The sequence below is a fragment of the Camelina sativa genome, chromosome 15 (assembly GCF_030686135.1).
Source record: "Camelina sativa cultivar CO46 ecotype springtype chromosome 15, ASM3068613v1".
Lineage (NCBI taxonomy): Eukaryota > Viridiplantae > Streptophyta > Magnoliopsida > Brassicales > Brassicaceae > Camelina > Camelina sativa.
In genome coordinates, this window is record NC_141894.1 from 20268529 (window position 1) to 20290735 (window position 22207).

General features: G+C 41.0%; 1 pseudogene; it reads right to left on the reverse strand.

Moving 5' to 3' along the window:
* Positions 1 to 22207, reverse strand: part of LOC147926900 (protein LEAD-SENSITIVE 1 pseudogene) — a 33025-nt pseudogene extending 10818 nt beyond the window's left edge.

The following is a 22207-nucleotide window of genomic DNA, read 5'->3' on the forward strand; positions in this document are numbered from 1 at the left end:
AGAAAGCTTTTGAGGTTTTATCAAATAGTTTCAAGTCCCCTATTCCCTTTACTGGTATTTGTTCTCCATTTGCAATAACAACATTTCCTAAGGCCGGTTTTATGTTGTCAATTAAACTAGGGTTACTAATCATATGATGTGAGGCTCCCGAGTCAATAACAAGCGATTTGCTAGGCCTAGAAGTAAAGAAAGAGATACCGGACTCCTTGAGTGAAGCAATGGAGCGGATGAGAGCCTCAAGGTCTGACTTCCTCACCACATCTCCGTAGGCTGCGGTCATGGCCACCTCATCTCCCTGCTTTGATGATCCGGCTCCTTTATCGCTAACCGCTTCCTTTGAGAGGTTGGCTTTGAACTTGGCCGGCTTGAGATGAGGATGGAGAACCCAGCACTTGTCTTTCAGATGACCCCGCTTCTTGCAGTGGTCGCACACCAACAACTTCCTCTCCTCTTGCTTGTACATTCCTTTGTTGGCCGAAGCAAGCTCCCCCTTACCGCTAAACAAGTCAAGGGATCCTTGCTCTTTCTGAATTTGGGAGCAAATATCCTCAAAGGAGGGGAGCTTCTCTGCCCTTAGGATGTGCTTCAAGAGGTCGTTGAAGGACGGGTTCAAGGTAAGTAGGAGTCCGAAGACTTTGTCTTGCTCCTTTCTTTCGTTTAGCACACTTGCCTCAAGTGTACTTGGCCGCAACATGTCAAGCTCGGACCATAGTGCACGGAACTTACCAAGATGCTTAGTGAACTCCACATCATCTTGGTTAAGATCATTTATGGCCTTCTTGACCTCAAAGACTCTAGTCATGTTAGAGACATTACCATACACGCCTTTAAGTGTTTCCCACAGTTCCTTGGCCGTCTCGCAATATGAGTAGGCCTCAAGGATAGGCGTGTCCAGAGAGTTTTGGAGAACAGATAGGACAACTTGGTCTTCTTGGAACCATTTGGCCTTCCTCTCGCTCTCTTCCTCCGCTTCCGCCTCGGAAGCGTCCTCTCCTTTGGGGTTTTTCTTTGGGACATAGTCGGACTCGACATGACTCCAAAGGCCACGACCTCCAAGGGCGGTTCTTGTGGTTCTTGTCCACAGCAAGTAGTTTGTCCCCTTTAGGACAACCGGTGAAACAATGGGCTTGGCGTTTTCCATGGTCGGATTTCTATGGACCGATGGGTAAAGCTTTTACCCGGAGAATAAATGGGATGCGAGTAAGAAGAAACGAAGATAAGGAGACTAGAGTGTAGAAATGAGTAGGAGAATGAGATTAGACTGTAGAGAATCGAAGAACTTGCTCTGATACCATGTAAGACTTTGTAGAATAAAGAAGAGAATCAAGAGATTGATGAGAGATATCGGTAGACAAAGAGAATGAGGAAGAAGAAAAGATTAGGTTATTGTTCCATAAGAATATCGGTTACAATGTAGGCTAATGCCTATTTATATCATGAGAAACTCTAGGGCTACACCCTTTACAAACCGCACAGCTAAGTGATAGGGACAGGAAGAGAGAAGAGACTAATCCCAAGGTTGATAGCGACCCGTCTTAGTCTCCTTAAACCAAACATCACCCGTGACTCTTCTTGCTCCACTTGCGCTTTCCCTCCAACGGCTATCTTGGGAATTCTAGAGTCTTCTAATGGGCTTAGGATGAGCAGGCCTCCTCTCCATTCCTTATCACTAGAAGACTCGGCCATTTCACCACACTTGTACGGACAGCCCATATTCAATACTCGTACGGACGGCCATGGCTGCCTTAGGCTTATTCTTTTGATCAATAACTTATACCCATTTTGTCCCAAAATAGGCTAAAACCAAGAAAACATTGCTTAGAAGCTGTAAACAGCTATGTTAGTGTTTATGGGGTTAAAATGTGTCTTAATCCAATGCAACTAACTAATTATAGGAGTTTGAGATAGATGTGGAGAGTTTAAAAGCCACTTATACCCATTTTGTCCCAAAATAGGCTAAAACCAAGAAAACATTGCTTAGAAGCTGTAAACAGCTATGTTAGTGTTTCTGGGGTGGAAATGTGTCTTAATCCAATGCAACTGACTAGTTATAAGAGTTTGAGATAGATGTGGAGACCTTAAAAGCCACTTATACCCATTTTGTCCCAAAAAAGGCTAAAACCAAGAAAACATTGCTTAGAAGCTGTAAACAGCTATGTTAGTGTTTCTGGGGTTAAAATGTGTCTTAATCCATTGAAACTAACTAATTATAAGACTTTAAGATAGATGTGGAGAGTTTAAAAGCCACTTATACCCATTTTGTCCCAAAAAAGGCTAAAACCAAGAAAACATTGCTTAGAAGCTGTAAACAGCTATGTTAGTGTTTCTGGGGTTAAAATGTGTCTTAATCCATTGAAACTAACTAATTATAAGACTTTGAGATAGATGTGGAGAGTTTAAAAGCCACTTATACCCATTTTGTCCCGAAACAGGCTAAAACCAAGAAAACATTGCTTAGAAGCTGTAAACAGCTATGTTAGTGTTTCTGGGGTTAAAATGTGTCTTAATCCAATGCAACTAACTAATTATAGTAGTTTGAGATAGATGTGGAGAGTTTAAAAGCCACATATACCCATTTTGTCCCAAAAAAGGCTAAAACCAAGAAAACATTGCTTAGAAGCTGTAAACAGCTATGTTAGCGTTTCTGGGGTTAAAATGTGTCTTAGTCCAATGCAACTGTCTAGTTATAAGAGTTTGAGATAGATGTGGAGAGTTTAAAAGCCACTTATACCCATTTTGTCCCAAAACAGGCTAAAACCAAGAAAACATTGCTTAGAAGCTGTAAACAGCTATGTTAGTGTTTCTGGGGTTAAAATGTGTCTTAATCCAATGCAACTGACTAATTATAAGAGTTTGAGATTGATGTGGAGAATTTAAAAGCCACTTATACCCATTTTGTCCCAAAACAGGCTAAAACCAAGAAAACATTACTTAGAAGCTGTAAATAGCTATGTTAGTGTTTCTGGGGTTAAAATGTGTCTTAATCCAATGCAACTAACTAGTTATAAGAGTCTGAGATACATGTGGAGAGTTTAAAAGCCACGTATACCCATTTTGTCCCAAAATAGGCTAAAACCAAGAAAACATTGCTTAGAAGCTGTAAACAGCTATGTTAGTGTTTCCAGGGTTAAAATGTGTCTTAATCCATTGAAACTAACTAATTATAAGACTTTAAGATAGATGTGGAGAGTTTAAAAGCCACTTATACCCATTTTGTCCCAAAACAGCCTAAAACAAGGAAAACATTGCTTAGAAGCTGTAAACAGCTATGTTAGTGTTTCTGGGGTTAAAATGTGTCTTAATCCAATGCAACTAACTATTTATAAGAGTTTGAGATTGATGTGGAGTGTTTAAAAGCCACTTATACCCATTTTGTCCCAAAACAGGCTAAAACCAAGAAAACATTGCTTAGAAGCTGTAAACAGCTATGTTAGTGTTTCTAGGGTTAAAATGTGTCTTAATCCAACGCAACTAACTAATTATAAGAGTTTGAGATAGATGTGGAGAGTTTAAAAGCCACTTATACCCATTTTGTCCCAAAACAGGCTAAAACCAAGAAAACATTGCTTAGAAGCTGTAAACAGCTATGTTAGTGTTTCTGGGGTTAAAATGTGTCTGAATCCAATGCAACTAACTAATTATAGGAGTTTGAGATAGATGTGGAGAGTTTAAAAGCCACTTATACCCATTTTGTCCCAAAACAGGCTAAAACCAAGAAAACATTGCTTAGAAGCTGTAAACAGCTATGTTAGTGTTTCTGGGGTTGAAATGTGTCTTAATCCAATGCAACTGACTAGTTATAAGAGTTTGAGATAGATGTGGAGACTTTAAAAGCCACTTATACCCATTTTGTCCCAAAACAGGCTAAAACCAAAGAAAACATTGCTTAGAAGCTGTAAACAGCTATGTTAGTGTTTCTGGGGTTAAAATGTGTCTTAATCCAATGCAACTAACTAATTATAGGAGTTTGAGATAGATGTGGAGAGTTTAAAAGCCACTTATACCCATTTTTTCCCAAAACAGGCTAAAACCAAGAAAACATTGCTTAGAAGCTGTAAACAGCTATGTTAGTGTTTCTGGGGTTAAAATGTGTCTTAATCAAATGCAACTGACTAATTATAAGAGTTTGAGATTGATGTGGAGAGTTAAAAAGCCACTTATACCCATTTTGTCACAAAACAGGCTAAAACCAAAAAAACATTACTTAGAAGCTGTAAACAGCTATGTTAGTGTTTCTGGGGTTAAAATATGTCTTAATCCAATGCAACTAACGAGTTATAAGAGTCTGAGATAGATGTTGACAGTTTAAAAGCCACGTATACCCATTTTGTCCCAAAATAGGCTAAAACCAAGAAAACATTGCTTAGAAGCTGTAAACAGCTATGTTAGTGTTTCTGGGGTTAAAATGTGTCTTAGTCCAATGCAACTGACTAGTTATAAGAGTTTGAGATAGATGTGGAGAGTTTAAAAGCCACGTATACCCATTTTGTCCCAAAACAGGCTAAAACAAGGAAAACATTGCTTAGAAGCTGTAAACAACTATGTTAGTGTTTCTGGGGTTAAAATGTGTCTTAATTCAATGCAACTAACTAATTATAAGAGTTTGAGATTGATGTGGAGTGTTTAAAACCACTTATACCCATTTTGTCCCAAAACAGGCTAAAACCAAGAAAACATTGTTTAGAAGCTGTAAACAGCTATGTTAATGTTTCTGGGGTTAAAATGTGTCTTAATCCAATGCAACTGACTAGTTATAAGAGTTTGAGATAGATGTGGAGAGTTTAAAAGCCATTTATACCCATTTTGTCCCAAAACAGGCTAAAATCAAGAAAACATTGCTTAGAAGCTGTAAACAGCTATGTTAGTGTTTCTGGGGTTAAAATGTGTCTTAGTCCAATGCAACTGACTAGTTATAGGAGTTTGAGATAGATGTGGAGAGTTTAAAAGCCACTTATACCCATTTTGTCCCAAAACAGGCTAAAACAAGGAAAACATTGTTTAGAAGCTGTAAACAGCTATGTTAGTGTTTCTGGGGTTAAAATGTGTCTTAATTCAATGCAACTAACTAATTATAAGAGTTTAAGACTGATGTGGAGAGTTTACAAGCCAGTTATACCCATTTTGTCCCAAAACAGGCTAAAACCAAGAAAACATTGCTTAGAAGCTGTAAACAGCTATGTTAGTGTTTCTGGGGTTAAAATGTGTCTTAATCCAATGCAACTAACTAATTATAGGAGTTTGAGATAGATGTGGAGAGTTTAAAAACCACTTATACCCATTTTGTCCCAAAATAGGCTAAAACCAAGAAAACATTGCTTAGAAGCTGTAAACAGCTATGTTAGTGTTTCTGGGGTTAAAATGTGTCTTAATTCAATGCAACTAACTAATTATAAGAGTTTAAGACTGATGTGGAGAGTTTACAAGCCAGTTATACCCATTTTGTCCCAAAACAGGCTAAAACCAAGAAAACATTGCTTAGAAGCTGTAAACAGCTATGTTAGTGTTTCTGGGGTTAAAATGTGTCTTAATCCAATGCAACTAACTAATTATAGGAGTTTGAGATAGATGTGGAGAGTTTAAAAACCACTTATACCCATTTTGTCCCAAAATAGGCTAAAACCAAGAAAACATTGCTTAGAAGCTGTAAACAGCTATGTTAGTGTTTCTGGGGTGGAAATGTGTCTTAATCCAACGCAACTGACTAGTTATAAGAGTTTGAGATAGATGTGGAGACTTTAAAAGCCACTTATACCCATTTTTTCCAAAAACAGGCTAAAACCAAGAAAACATTGCTTAGAAGCTGTAAACAGCTATGTTAGTGTTTCTGGGGTTAAAATGTGTCTTTATCCAATGCAACTAACTAATTATAGGAGTTTGAGATAGATGTGGAGAGTTTAAAAGCCACTTATACCCATTTTGTCCCAAAACAGGCTAAAACCAAGAAAACATTGCTTAGAAGCTGTAAACAGCTATGTTAGTGTTTCTGGGGTTGAAATGTGTCTTAATCCAATGCAACTGACTAGTTATAAGAGTTTGAGATAGATGTGGAGACTTTAAAAGCCACTTATACCCATTTTGTCCCAAAACAGGCTAAAACCAAAGAAAACATTGCTTAGAAGCTGTAAACAGCTATGTTAGTGTTTCTGGGGTTAAAATGTGTCTTAATCCAATGCAACTAACTAATTATAGGAGTTTGAGATAGATGTGGAGAGTTTAAAAGCCACTTATACCCATTTTTTCCCAAAACAGGCTAAAACCAAGAAAACATTGCTTAGAAGCTGTAAACAGCTATGTTAGTGTTTCTGGGGTTAAAATGTGTCTTAATCAAATGCAACTGACTAATTATAAGAGTTTGAGATTGATGTGGAGAGTTAAAAAGCCACTTATACCCATTTTGTCACAAAACAGGCTAAAACCAAAAAAACATTACTTAGAAGCTGTAAACAGCTATGTTAGTGTTTCTGGGGTTAAAATATGTCTTAATCCAATGCAACTAACGAGTTATAAGAGTCTGAGATAGATGTTGACAGTTTAAAAGCCACGTATACCCATTTTGTCCCAAAATAGGCTAAAACCAAGAAAACATTGCTTAGAAGCTGTAAACAGCTATGTTAGTGTTTCTGGGGTTAAAATGTGTCTTAGTCCAATGCAACTGACTAGTTATAAGAGTTTGAGATAGATGTGGAGAGTTTAAAAGCCACGTATACCCATTTTGTCCCAAAACAGGCTAAAACAAGGAAAACATTGCTTAGAAGCTGTAAACAACTATGTTAGTGTTTCTGGGGTTAAAATGTGTCTTAATTCAATGCAACTAACTAATTATAAGAGTTTGAGATTGAGTTTGAGATTCAATGCAACCAACTAACTAATTATGAGTTTGGCACACCACCTTGGCCACCACCGTCCGTACAACCGTACGGACGTCCGTACGATCGACAACCTATGGGCTGACCAAGCCATCTCGTATCTCATAAGCCCAATCCACTAAGGAGAGCTCCCAACGATCTCCCTTCATCGAGATCCTTCTATTATAGCCGTTAGGCAACTTGCAAGTGGGAAGTCAAAGGTTTAGTCACATGTAGGAATAAGGAGATGTCGCTATCTCTCATTAATGTGCACATAGAACCATAGGAAAGAATATCCTCTTTGTATAGCTCTATATATGGTTTGTAAGTATGTTCTAATTAAAGCAAGAAAAGAGTTTATTCTCTTTCTCCAACACTCTCTCTCTCAATCGTTCACTCTCCTCACTCTTTACACGATTTCACTCTCTTCCATAATCTCTTGATTACTCTACTCTCAAACTTACATGGTATCAGAGCAGATTTGATTCTGTTCTTGCCTCAAATCTCCATCACTCCCTTCCGCATTCTCTTTCTTGTTCTTGAAATTTCTTGTTCTTGAATCTTCTCTCTTTAACCGTTGGACAATAGCTTTAACCAACGGTCTCTTCATCTTTTTCCATGGAAACTACCAAAACTCTCATTGTTCCAGTTACTCTCAAGGGAGAGAATTACTTACTGTGGGCTAGAACCACAAAGACAGCCCTATGCGGCCGAGGACTTTGGTCCCATGTTGAGACGAGCGAAGCTCCTAGTGGCGAGACCACCAAAGACGGCAAGGATCTTGTCGATGAGAAGAACAAGTGGTTTCAAGAAGATCAGGGAGTCCTAGCTATCATTCAAAACTCCCTAGATGCACCTATACTTGAAGCTTACTCTTATTGCGAGTCAGCAAAAGACTTGTGGGACACTCTCAAGAATGTTTTTGGGAATGTTACAAATGTAAACCGAATTTTTGAGATTAAGAGGGCCATCAACAACCTCAACCAAGAAGACATGGAGTTCACCAAGCACTTTGGGAAGTTTAGGTCCCTTTGGGCTGAACTAGAGATGCTCCGGCCGGCGACTATAGATCCGGCCATTCTGAATGAGAGGCGTGAACAAGATAAGGTGTTCGGCCTTCTCTTGACCTTGAACCCCTCCTACAATGACCTTATCAAGCATATTCTACGGTCGGACAAGCTCCCTAGCCTTGATGATGTCTGTAACCAAATTCAAAAGGAGCATGGCTCCATGGGATTGTTTGGCGGCAAGGGAGAACTTGTGACCGCTAACAAAGCTGAGACGGCATCAGCAAACAAGGGCTACTACAAGCCGGAGGACAAGAACAACCCGCCATTTTGTGAGCATTGTAAGAAGCTTGGTCACTTCAAGAGCCGCTGCTGGATTCTACACCCTCATCTAGCACCACCGCCGGGTACCATCCGAGGTGGACGACCAAACCGCGGAGGACCACCGAGAGCTCATCAAGCAGTAGCCATGGGGGGGTCATCAATCTCTGAGCAACCTCAACAAGTGACCAGTGGAACTGCTCTTGCTGCAGCATCGTCCGAGCTGGTAAGGCGGTCCGACCTTGATGCGCTCATCAAAGCCATCAAAGAGGCCACCGGTAAGGCGTTTCTTGCCTCAAACAAAATTAAACCCCTCATAGTTGATTCTGGTGCATCCCATCACATGATTAGTGATTCTAGGCTAATTAGTGATATTAAACCTGCTAATGGTAATGTGATAATAGCAAATGGTGAGAAAGTACCAGTTAAAGGCATTGGGAACTTGAAACTATTTGATAAGGAGACTAAGGCATTTTATATGCCAAACTTTACTTCTAACTTGCTATCAGTTAAGAGAGCCACTACTGATTTAAATTGTTATGCTATATTTGGTCCTAACAATGTTCATTTTCAGGATATTGAGACAAGTAAGGTTCTTGGTCAAGGAGGATCCAAGGATGACCTCTATGTGCTTGAGGACTTGAACTTATCTTCTAATGTATCTTGTTTTAATTCAGTTATTATGAAACCTAGTGATTCTATTTTACATGCTAGGCTAGGACACCCTCACACAAGAGCTTTATCTTTAATATTTCCTAATGTTTCTTTTCAAAATGATGAGTGTGAGGCTTGTATTCTTGGTAAACATTGCAAGGCTGTTTTTCCTAAATCTATTACTATTTATGAAAAATGTTTTGATTTAATTCATTCTGATGTTTGGACATCTCCTTGCTTATCTAGAGATAATCAAAAATATTTTGTGACTTTTATTGATGAAAAATCAAAATATACTTGGATAACTTTGCTTCCCTCTAAGGATAGAGTTCTTGAGGCCTTTACTAATTTTCAAAATTATGTCACTAACCACTTTCATGCCAAGATTAAAATTTTGAGATCAGATAATGGTGGAGAGTACACAAGTCATGCCTTTAAGCAATATCTAGCCAAACATGGAATTCTTCACCAAACTAGTTGTCCTTACACACCACAACAAAATGGAGTGGCTGAGAGGAAGAATAGGCATCTGATGGAGGTAGCAAGGTCTATGATGTTTCACACAAGGGTTCCAAAGAGGTTTTGGGGAGATGCTGTGCTAGCCGCTTGTTATCTTATTAACCGCACACCAACAAAAATTCTAAAGGATGTGTCTCCATTTGAGGTATTAACTAATGACAAACCTACATTTGATCACTTACGAGTGTTTGGTTGTGTGTGCTATGTTTTGCGACCAGGTGAGCTAAGAGACAAGCTTGATGCAAAGAGTACAAAGGCTATGTTTCTTGGCTATTCTACTACACAAAAGGGGTATAAGTGCTATGAACCTACAACAAGGAGAATTCTAGTATCTCGTGATGTCAAGTTCATGGAGACACACGGTTTTTATGACGAGAAGAATTGGGATGAGCTCCGTAATCTCTCCGACTCTCCATCTGATCGGACGCGCAACCTCCGAGTAATTCTTGAGCGGCTAGGTCTTGAAAATGATAGGATCTCTACCGAGTCAGCCAGACCAACATCACCAGAACAATCTGAGCCATTCACTGAGCCTGATCCTGATATACATGCCGATGACCATACTGAGCAGCATGAGGAGTCACCCGCGGACATCACGGCCGAAACAACCGAGGAGTCGGCCGAACAGCTTGAGGAAATCATAACTCCGGGACGGGCCAACTCCGAAGCTGGGGCTGTAGTTCCTCTTAGGCGCAGCCAACGTATCAAGTATCCTCCTAGTCATTGGAAGAACACCCGTGTGTACTACAACAACATGGCCGTTGCTCATCCGATTCAGGCCGTGTGCACCTTAGCTCATTTTCCGATAGAGCATCAAGTGTTTCTTGGCCATATTGATGAGCATTGGATCCCCAAGACCTATGATGAGGCTAAGCAGCACAAGGTATGGAGAGATGCGGTGGACGCCGAGAATACGGCCATGGTGCAAAATCACACATGGGACGAGGCTGACTTACCCAAGGGCAAGAAGGCTGTCACATCTCGGTATATCTTCACAATCAAATATAAGAGCAATGGGGAGATAGAACGGTATAAGGCACGCCTTGTAGCCCGGGGATTCACGCAAACGTATGGGGAGGACTATCTTGATACGTTTGCTCCGGTGGCCAAACTTCACACTGTTCGAGTGGTTCTCTCTCTTGCCACAAATCTTGATTGGGAGCTATGGCAAATGGATGTGAAGAACGCCTTCCTACAAGGCGAGCTCGAAGATGAAGTGTATATGCGGCCACCACCGGGCCTAGAAGACACCATTGGTCCGGGGAAGGTTCTCAAGCTCAACAAAGCCATCTATGGACTAAAGCAGTCGCCAAGGGCGTGGTACCACAAGCTGAGCACAATCCTCCTTGACAAAGGCTTTCGCAAATCCGAGGCTGATCACACACTATTTACCTCACCAAGCACCAAAGGTATAGTAGTCATCCTAGTGTATGTTGATGATATCATCATCACTGGGAGTGACTCGGTAGGTATTCAAAACACTAAAACCTTCTTGAAATCAGTCTTTGATATTAAGGACCTTGGAGAGTTGAAATATTTTCTTGGGATAGAAATATGTAGATCAAAGGAAGGTTTATTTCTATCACAAAGAAAATATGCTCTTGACTTGTTAAATGAGACAGGAAAATTAGGTTCAAAGGCAGTGGCATCACCTCTTGAAGAGAACTACAAGGCCGGAGGACAGGGGGAGCTTGAGCAGGCACCATACAAGGACGTTGGTCGCTACCGGCGCCTAGTAGGTAAGTTAATCTATTTAACTATAACACGGCCTGATATTTGCTTTGCTGTGAACCAGGTGAGCCAGCACATGAACAATCCAACTGTCCATCATTGGAACATGGTCGACCGAATCCTTAAATACATCAAGGGCTCACCGGGACAAGGCATTTGGATGGGCCGCAACAAGAACACCGAGTTGGTAGGATATTGCGACGCTGACTATGCTGGAGACCGTGGAGACCGTCGCTCCACAACTGGCTATTGCACATTCCTTGGAGGCAACCTGATCACATGGAAGAGCAAGAAACAAAAGGTCGTATCGCTTTCAAGTGCCGAATCCGAGTATAGGGCCATGCGCAAACTCACAACTGAACTAATGTGGCTCAAAGCACTCCTCAAGGATTTAGGAGTGGAAATCACAAGTCCTATCACCATGCATTGTGACAATGAAGCTGCCATTCACATAGCAACCAATTCAGTGTTTCATGAGAGGACCAAACATATTGAGGTGGACTGTCATAAGGTGCGAGAGCAAATTAAGCTTGGAGTTGTCCTACCATGTCACACCGAGAGCAAGGAACAACTCGCTGACATCCTCACCAAAGCTGCAAGTCCCCAAGTGTGCGAATATATTCACTCGAAGCTCGGCCTTATAGACCTCACTCGGCCATGAGTCTTTCACAAGGCACCTACACTCTTTTTCCCTTATGTATAGTTTTTCCCATGAGGTTTTCTATACTAAGGTTTTTTTAATGAGGTGGGTGCCTCGACTGTCAAGCTTGCCTGATCATCTAAGTCAAGCTTGAGGGGGAGTATGAGTTTGGCACACCACCTTGGCCACCACCGTCCGTACAACCGTACGGACGTCCGTACGATCGACAACCTATGGGCTGACCAAGCCATCTCGTATCTCATAAGCCCAATCCACTAAGGAGAGCTCCCAACGATCTCCCTTCATCGAGATCCTTCTATTATAGCCGTTAGGCAACTTGCAAGTGGGAAGTCAAAGGTTTAGTCACATGTAGGAATAAGGAGATGTCGCTATCTCTCATTAATGTGCACATAGAACCATAGGAAAGAATATCCTCTTTGTATAGCTCTATATATGGTTTGTAAGTATGTTCTAATTAAAGCAAGAAAAGAGTTTATTCTCTTTCTCCAACACTCTCTCTCTCAATCGTTCACTCTCCTCACTCTTTACACGATTTCACTCTCTTCCATAATCTCTTGATTACTCTACTCTCAAACTTACACTAATGTGTCTTAAGTTTAAAACCACTTATACCCATTTTGTCCCAAAACAGGCTAAAACCAAGAAAACATTGTTTAGAAGCTGTAAACAGCTATGTTAATGTTTCTGGGGTTAAAATGTGTCTTAATCCAATGCAACTGACTAGTTATAAGAGTTTGAGATAGATGTGGAGAGTTTAAAAGCCATTTATACCCATTTTGTCCCAAAACAGGCTAAAATCAAGAAAACATTGCTTAGAAGCTGTAAACAGCTATGTTAGTGTTTCTGGGGTTAAAATGTGTCTTAGTCCAATGCAACTGACTAGTTATAGGAGTTTGAGATAGATGTGGAGAGTTTAAAAGCCACTTATACCCATTTTGTCCCAAAACAGGCTAAAACAAGGAAAACATTGTTTAGAAGCTGTAAACAGCTATGTTAGTGTTTCTGGGGTTAAAATGTGTCTTAATTCAATGCAACTAACTAATTATAAGAGTTTAAGACTGATGTGGAGAGTTTACAAGCCAGTTATACCCATTTTGTCCCAAAACAGGCTAAAACCAAGAAAACATTGCTTAGAAGCTGTAAACAGCTATGTTAGTGTTTCTGGGGTTAAAATGTGTCTTAATCCAATGCAACTAACTAATTATAGGAGTTTGAGATAGATGTGGAGAGTTTAAAAACCACTTATACCCATTTTGTCCCAAAATAGGCTAAAACCAAGAAAACATTGCTTAGAAGCTGTAAACAGCTATGTTAGTGTTTCTGGGGTGGAAATGTGTCTTAATCCAACGCAACTGACTAGTTATAAGAGTTTGAGATAGATGTGGAGACTTTAAAAGCCACTTATACCCATTTTTTCCAAAAACAGGCTAAAACCAAGAAAACATTGCTTAGAAGCTGTAAACAGCTATGTTAGTGTTTCTGGGGTTAAAATGTGTCTTTATCCAATGCAACTAACTAATTATAGGAGTTTGAGATAGATGTGGAGAGTTTAAAAGCCACTTATACCCATTTTGTCCCAAAACAGGCTAAAACCAAGAAAACATTGCTTAGAAGCTGTAAACAGCTATGTTAGTGTTTCTAGGGTTAAAATGTGTCTTAATCCAACGCAACTAACTAATTATAAGAGTTTGAGATAGATGTGGAGAGTTTAAAAGCCACTTATACCCATTTTGTCCCAAAACAGGCTAAAACCAAGAAAACATTGCTTAGAAGCTGTAAACAGCTATGTTAGTGTTTCTGGGGTTAAAATGTGTCTAAATCCAATGCAACTAACTAATTATAGGAGTTTGAGATAGATGTGGAGAGTTTAAAAGCCACTTATACCCATTTTGTCCCAAAACAGGCTAAAACCAAGAAAACATTGCTTAGAAGCTGTAAACAGCTATGTTAGTGTTTCTGGGGTTGAAATGTGTCTTAATCCAATGCAACTGACTAGTTATAAGAGTTTGAGATAGATGTGGAGACTTTAAAAGCCACTTATACCCATTTTGTCCCAAAACAGGCTAAAACCAAGAAAACATTGCTTAGAAGCTGTAAACAGCTATGTTAGTGTTTCTGGGGTTAAAATGTGTTTTAATCCAATGCAACTAACTAATTATAGGAGTTTGAGATAGATGTGGAGAGTTTAAAAGCCACTTATACCCATTTTTTCCCAAAACAGGCTAAAACCAAGAAAACATTGCTTAGAAGCTGTAAACAGCTATGTTAGTGTTTCTGGGGTTAAAATGTGTCTTAATCAAATGCAACTGACTAATTATAAGAGTTTGAGATTGATGTGGAGAGTTAAAAAGCCACTTATACCCATTTTGTCACAAAACAGGCTAAAACCAAAAAAACATTACTTAGAAGCTGTAAACAGCTATGTTAGTGTTTCTGGGGTTAAAATATGTCTTAATCCAATGCAACTAACGAGTTATAAGAGTCTGAGATAGATGTTGACAGTTTAAAAGCCACGTATACCCATTTTGTCCCAAAATAGGCTAAAACCAAGAAAACATTGCTTAGAAGCTGTAAACAGCTATGTTAGTGTTTCTGGGGTTAAAATGTGTCTTAGTCCAATGCAACTGACTAGTTATAAGAGTTTGAGATAGATGTGGAGAGTTTAAAAGCCACGTATACCCATTTTGTCCCAAAACAGGCTAAAACAAGGAAAACATTGCTTAGAAGCTGTAAACAACTATGTTAGTGTTTCTGGGGTTAAAATGTGTCTTAATTCAATGCAACTAACTAATTATAAGAGTTTGAGATTGATGTGGAGTGTTTAAAACCACTTATACCCATTTTGTCCCAAAACAGGCTAAAACCAAGAAAACATTGTTTAGAAGCTGTAAACAGCTATGTTAATGTTTCTGGGGTTAAAATGTGTCTTAATCCAATGCAACTGACTAGTTATAAGAGTTTGAGATAGATGTGGAGAGTTTAAAAGCCATTTATACCCATTTTGTCCCAAAACAGGCTAAAATCAAGAAAACATTGCTTAGAAGCTGTAAACAGCTATTATGAACCGGCACACACACTTGTCCGTACGACCGTACGGACGTCCGTACGACCAACCAACGGGCCATCCTCAAATAGAAGTCTTCATGAGCCCAATCCACCAAAGAGATCCTCCAACGGTCGCCATTCATCTCGATCCTTCCTTTGTAGCCGTTGGAGCAAGTTGTAAGAGAGAAGAGGAGATCACATGTTAGAATAAGGAGATGTCGCTTTCTCCTCATATTAGTGTGCATAGGATCCTAAGAGAATATCCTATTTGTATATGTCTTTAAATAGTTTGTAAGTATCATACTAATAGAAGTAAGAAAAGAGTTTATTCTCTTTCTCCAACACTCTCTCTCTCAATCGTTCACTCTCCTCACTCTTTACACGATTTCACTCTCTTCCATAATCTCTTGATTACTCTACTCTCAAACTTACATGGTATCAGAGCAGATTTGATTCTGTTCTTGCCTCAAATCTCCATCACTCCCTTCCGCATTCTCTTTCTTGTTCTTGAAATTTCTGTTCTTGAATCTTCTTTCTTTAACCGTTGGACAATAGCTTTAACCAACGGTCTCTTCATCTTTTTCCATGGAAACTACCAAAACTCTCCAAAACCTCTTTGTTCCAGTTACTCTCAAGGGAGAGAATTACTTACTGTGGGCTAGAACCACAAAGACAGCCCTATGCGGCCGAGGACTTTGGTCCCATGTTGAGACGAGCGAAGCTCCTAGTGGCGAGACCACCAAAGACGGCAAGGATCTTGTCGATGAGAAGAACAAGTGGTTTCAAGAAGATCAGGGAGTCCTAGCTATCATTCAAAACTCCCTAGATGCACCTATACTTGAAGCTTACTCTTATTGCGAGACAGCAAAAGACTTGTGGGACACTCTCAAGAATGTTTTTGGGAATGTTACAAATGTAAACCGAATTTTTGAGATTAAGAGGGCCATCAACAACCTCAACCAAGAAGACATGGAGTTCACCAAGCACTTTGGGAAGTTTAGGTCCCTTTGGGCTGAACTAGAGATGCTCCGGCCGGCGACTATAGATCCGGCCATTCTGAATGAGAGGCGTGAACAAGATAAGGTGTTCGGCCTTCTCTTGACCTTGAACCCCTCCTACAATGACCTTATCAAGCATATTCTACGGTCGGACAAGCTCCCTAGCCTTGATGATGTCTGTAACCAAATTCAAAAGGAGCATGGCTCCATGGGATTGTTTGGCGGCAAGGGAGAACTTGTGACCGCTAACAAAGCTGAGACGGCATCAGCAAACAAGGGCTACTACAAGCCGGAGGACAAGAACAACCCGCCATTTTGTGAGCATTGTAAGAAGCTTGGTCACTTCAAGAGCCGCTGCTGGATTCTACACCCTCATCTAGCACCACCGCCGGGTACCATCCGAGGTGGACGACCAAACCGCGGAGGACCACCGAGAGCTCATCAAGCAGTAGCCATGGGGGAGTCATCAATCTCTGAGCAACCTCAACAAGTGACCAGTGGAACTGCTCTTGCTGCAGCATCGTCCGAGCTGGTAAGGCGGTCCGACCTTGATGCGCTCATCAAAGCCATCAAAGAGGCCACCGGTAAGGCGTTTCTTGCCTCAAACAAAATTAAACCCCTCATAGTTGATTCTGGTGCATCCCATCACATGATTAGTGATTCTAGGCTAATTAGTGATATTAAACCTGCTAATGGTAATGTGATAATAGCAAATGGTGAGAAAGTACCAGTTAAAGGCATTGGAAACTTGAAACTATTTGATAAGGAGACTAAGGCATTTTATATGCCAAACTTTACTTCTAACTTGCTATCAGTTAAGAGAGCCACTACTGATTTAAATTGTTATGCTATATTTGGTCCTAACAATGTTCATTTTCAGGATATTGAGACAAGTAAGGTTCTTGGTCAAGGAGGATCCAAGGATGACCTCTATGTGCTTGAGGACTTGAACTTATCTTCTAATGTATCTTGTTTTAATTCGGTTATTATGAAACCTAGTGATTCTATTTTACATGCTAGGCTAGGACACCCTCACACAAGAGCTTTATCTTTAATATTTCCTAATGTTTCTTTTCAAAATGATGAGTGTGAGGCTTGTATTCTTGGTAAACATTGCAAGGCTGTTTTTCCTAAATCTATTACTATTTATGAAAAATGTTTTGATTTAATTCATTCTGATGTTTGGACATCTCCTTGCTTATCTAGAGATAATCAAAAGTATTTTGTGACTTTTATTGATGAAAAATCAAAATATACTTGGATAACTTTACTTCCCTCTAAGGATAGAGTTCTTGAGGCCTTTACTAATTTTCAAAATTATGTCACTAACCACTTTCATGCCAAGATTAAAATTTTGAGATCAGATAATGGTGGAGAGTACACAAGCCATGCCTTTAAGCAATATCTAGCCAAACATGGAATTCTTCATCAAACTAGCTGTCCTTACACACCACAACAAAATGGAGTGGCTGAGAGAAAGAATAGGCATCTCATGGAAGTAGCAAGGTCTATGATGTTTCACACAAGGGTTCCAAAGAGGTTTTGGGGAGATGCTGTGCTAGCCGCTTGTTATCTTATTAACCGCACACCAACAAAGATCCTAAAGGATGTGTCTCCATTTGAGGTATTAACGAATGACAAACCTACATGTGATCACTTACGAGTGTTTGGTTGTGTGTGCTATGTGTTGCGACCAGGTGAGCTAAGAGACAAGCTTGATGCAAAGAGTACAAAGGCTATGTTTCTTGGCTACTCTACCACACAAAAGGGGTATAAGTGCTATGAACCTACAACAAGGAGGGTTCTAGTATCTCGTGATGTCAAGTTCATGGAGACACAAGGTTTTTACGATGAGAAGAATTGGGATGAGCTCCGTAACCTCTCTGATTCACCATCTGATCGGACGCGCAACCTCCGAGTAATCCTTGAGCGACTAGGTTTTGAAAACGATCGGATCACTACCGAGTCAGCCAGACCAGCACCACCAGAGCAACCTGAGCCATTTACTGAGCCTGAGCCTGCTACACATGCCGATGACCATACTGAGCAGCATGAGGAAGCACCCGAGTCACTCGCGGACAACACGGCCGAAACAACCGAGGAGACGGCTGAACAGCTTGAGGAGATCATTACTCCAGGACGAGCCAACTCCGAAGCTGGGGCTATAGTTCCTCTTCGGCGCAGCCAACGTATTAGGTATCCTCCTAGTCATTGGAAGAACACCCGTGTGTACTACAACAACATGGCCGTTGCTCATCCGATTCAGGCCGTGTGCACCTTGGCTCATTTTCCGATAGAGCATCAAGTGTTTCTTGGCCATATTGATGAGGATTGGATCCCCAAGACCTATGATGAGGCTAAGCAGCACAAAGTATGGAGAGATGCAGTGGATGCCGAGAATACGGCCATGGTGCAAAATCATACATGGGACGAGGCTGACTTACCCAAGGGCAAAAAGGCTGTCACCTCTCGGTATATCTTCACAATCAAATATAAGAGCAATGGGGAGATTGAACGCCACAAAGCCCGCCTAGTCGCACGAGGGTTCACGCAAACGTATGGGGAGGACTATCTTGATACGTTTGCTCCGGTGGCTAAGCTTCACACGGTTCGAGTTGTACTCTCTCTCGCCACCAACCTCGACTGGGAACTTTGGCAAATGGACGTGAAGAACGCCTTCTTGCAAGGAGAACTGGAGGATGAAGTGTATATGCGACCACCACCAGGTTTGGAGGATACTATTGGTCCGGGAAAGGTCTTGAAACTCAACAAAGCTATCTATGGCTTGAAGCAGTCACCAAGGGCGTGGTATCACAAGCTTAGCACCACACTCCTTGACAAAGGCTTTCGCAAATCCGAAGCTGACCACACCTTGTTCACCTTACCAAGCGCCAAAGGTATAGTAGTCATTCTAGTGTATGTTGATGATATCATCATCACTGGAAGTGACTCGGTAGGTATTCAAGACTCTAAAACATTCTTGAAATCAGTTTTTGATATTAAAGATCTTGGAGAGTTGAAATACTTTCTTGGGATAGAAGTTTATAGATCAAATGAAGGGTTATTGTTGTCTCAAAGAAAGTATGCACTAGACTTATTGAGTGAAACAGGAAAACTAGGAGCTAAGGCAGTAACAACGCCCCTAGAAGAGAATTACAAGGATGGAGGACAGGGGGAGCTTGACACCGCTCCATTCGAGGACGTTAGCCTCTACCGGCGGCTAGTCGGTAAGCTCATTTATTTGACTATCACACGGCCTGACATTTGCTTTGCCGTGAACCAGGTAAGCCAGCATATGAAGAACCCCACCGTGCACCATTGGAACATGCTGACACGGATCCTCAAGTACATCAAGGGCTCACCCGGCCAAGGCATATGGATGGGACGCAACAAGAGCACTGAATTGGTAGGCTACTGCGACGCTGACTATGCCGGAGATCGTGGGGACCGACGCTCAACCACAGGCTATTGCACGTTCCTTGGAGGGAACCTGGTCACATGGAAGAGCAAGAAGCAAAAGGTCGTCTCACTCTCAAGTGCCGAATCCGAGTATAGAGCTATGAGGAAGCTAACGACGGAGCTAATGTGGCTGAAGATGTTACTCAAGGATCTTGGAATAGAATCAACAAAGCCGATCACCATGCACTGTGATAACGAAGCAGCCATTCATATAGCAACCAATTCAGTGTTCCATGAGCGGACCAAGCACATTGAAGTGGATTGCCATAAGGTCCGAGAACAAATCAAGCTTGGAGTTGTCTTACCTTGCCATACCGAAAGCAAAGAACAACTTGCAGACGTCCTGACTAAAGCTGCGAGCCCCCAAGTGTGTGAATACATCCATCCTAAGCTTGGCCTCCTAAACCTCACTCGGCCATGACTTGCTTTGTTTTGGCGCCTACACTCTTTTTCCCTTAAGTATAGTTTTCCCAAGAGGTTTTTCTATACTAAGGTTTTTAATGAGGTGGGTGCCTATGTTGTCAAGCTTGACTAGTTCCCCAAGTCAAGCTTGAGGGGGAGTATGAACCGGCACACACACTTGTCCGTACGACCGTACGGACGTCCGTACGACCAACCAACGGGCCATCCTCAAATAGAAGTCTTCATGAGCCCAATCCACCAAAGAGATCCTCCAACGGTCGCCATTCATCTCGATCCTTCCTTTGTAGCCGTTGGAGCAAGTTGTAAGAGAGAAGAGGAGATCACATGTTAGAATAAGGAGATGTCGCTTTCTCCTCATATTAGTGTGCATAGGATCCTAAGAGAATATCCTATTTGTATATGTCTTTAAATAGTTTGTAAGTATCATACTAATAGAAGTAAGAAAAGAGTTTATTCTCTTTCTCCAACACTCTCTCTCTCAATCGTTCACTCTCCTCACTCTTTACACGATTTCACTCTCTTCCATAATCTCTTGATTACTCTACTCTCAAACTTACAGCTATGTTAGTGTTTCTGGGGTTAAAATGTGTCTTAGTCCAATGCAACTGACTAGTTATAGGAGTTTGAGATAGATGTGGAGAGTTTAAAAGCCACTTATACCCATTTTGTCACAAAACAGGCTAAAACAAGGAAAACATTGTTTAGAAGCTGTAAACAGCTATGTTAGTGTTTCTGGGGTTAAAATGTGTCTTAATTCAATGCAACTAACTAATTATAAGAGTTTAAGACTGATGTGGAGAGTTTACAAGCCAGTTATACCCATTTTGTCCCAAAACAGGCTAAAACCAAGAAAACATTGCTTAGAAGCTGTAAACAGCTATGTTAGTGTTTCTGGGGTTAAAATGTGTCTTAATCCAATGCAACTAACTAATTATAGGAGTTTGAGATAGATGTGGAGAGTTTAAAAACCACTTATACCCATTTTGTCCCAAAATAGGCTAAAACCAAGAAAACATTGCTTAGAAGCTGTAAACAGCTATGTTAGTGTTTCTGGGGTGGAAATGTGTCTTAATCCAACGCAACTGACTAGTTATAAGAGTTTGAGATAGATGTGGAGACTTTAAAAGCCACTTATACCCATTTTTTCCAAAAACAGGCTAAAACCAAGAAAACATTGCTTAGAAGCTGTAAACAGCTATGTTAGTGTTTCTGGGGTTAAAATGTGTCTTTATCCAATGCAACTAACTAATTATAGGAGTTTGAGATAGATGTGGAGAGTTTAAAAGCCACTTATACCCATTTTGTCCCAAAACAGGCTAAAACCAAAAAAACATTGCTTAGAAGCTGTAAACAGCTATGTTAGTGTTTCTAGGGTTAAAATGTGTCTTAATCCAACGCAACTAAGTAATTATAAGAGTTTGAGATAGATGTGGAGAGTTTAAAAGCCACTTATACCTATTTTGTCCCAAAACAGGCTAAAACAAAGAAAACATTGCTTAGAAGCTGTAAACAGCTATGTTAGTGTTTCTGGGGTTAAAATGTGTCTGAATCCAATGCAACTATCTAATTATAGGAGTTTGAGATAGATGTGGAGAGATTAAAAGCCACTTATACCCATTTTGTCCCAAAACAGGCTAAAACCAAGAAAACATTGCTTAGAAGCTGTAAACAGCTATGTTTATTAGTATATATGAAGGAGAAGAGAGAGTGAGGCCGGTGAGGCCGAGCTGCACAAGGAAGAAGAGAGTGGCCGGTAAGGCTGCTAGTACAAGAAGTGTGGCCGGTAAGGCCATGAGTGGTGTGGGAGCGGCCAGTAAGGCCGTGAGCACAATAAGAGTGGCCAATAAGGCCATGTGGGCCGTGAGCACAATGAGAGTGGTTAGCAAGGCCATAGGTGCAATGTGAGAAGAATTGTGAAGTAAAGGCCTTATAAGAAGAAGAGGCCCAAGAAACAGCATCGCCTGCTACATACGCGGAATTGGCTTGACCACTACTTCCAAGCTTGATCTTTGACATGACAACCAAACCAGTTTTGCAATAAGTAGCAAAATCTTCACAATTGTTCTCAAACAGGTTGTAAGCACCAAACCGGTTTCGCAATAAGAGGAACTCAGCACGGGAAACGACGTCATCACAAGGATCTGAAGTTGCAGTCGTGCAAGTACCTCCTCGTTGCTTTGCGATAAAGAAAGCTGGAGAGACACCGTACTCGAAGAGATAAAGGTTTCCTCCGGCGAGAAAGCAATCAAGGCAAGAAGAGATTACACCGTCGAGTTTGGATTGATCTCCACACTTAGGACAAGGGTTGTTGCCTCCTCCATGATTCGGAACTGAGCTAGTGATGAAATTGTCCAGGAAAGTCCCTGTTCCGGTTTCGAGACCACCTCCACGAGTGAAATGTATCACTTTCTCATCGCCTACATAGATTCCGTGATGGGAGTAGATATAAGCGTTACGCCAAGAGTAGATGTGATCTCCTGCTTTCAGATCATCTCTGGAGATTTGGTTGGACAGTAGTCCCATGGCCGCGCAAGATCTGATTTT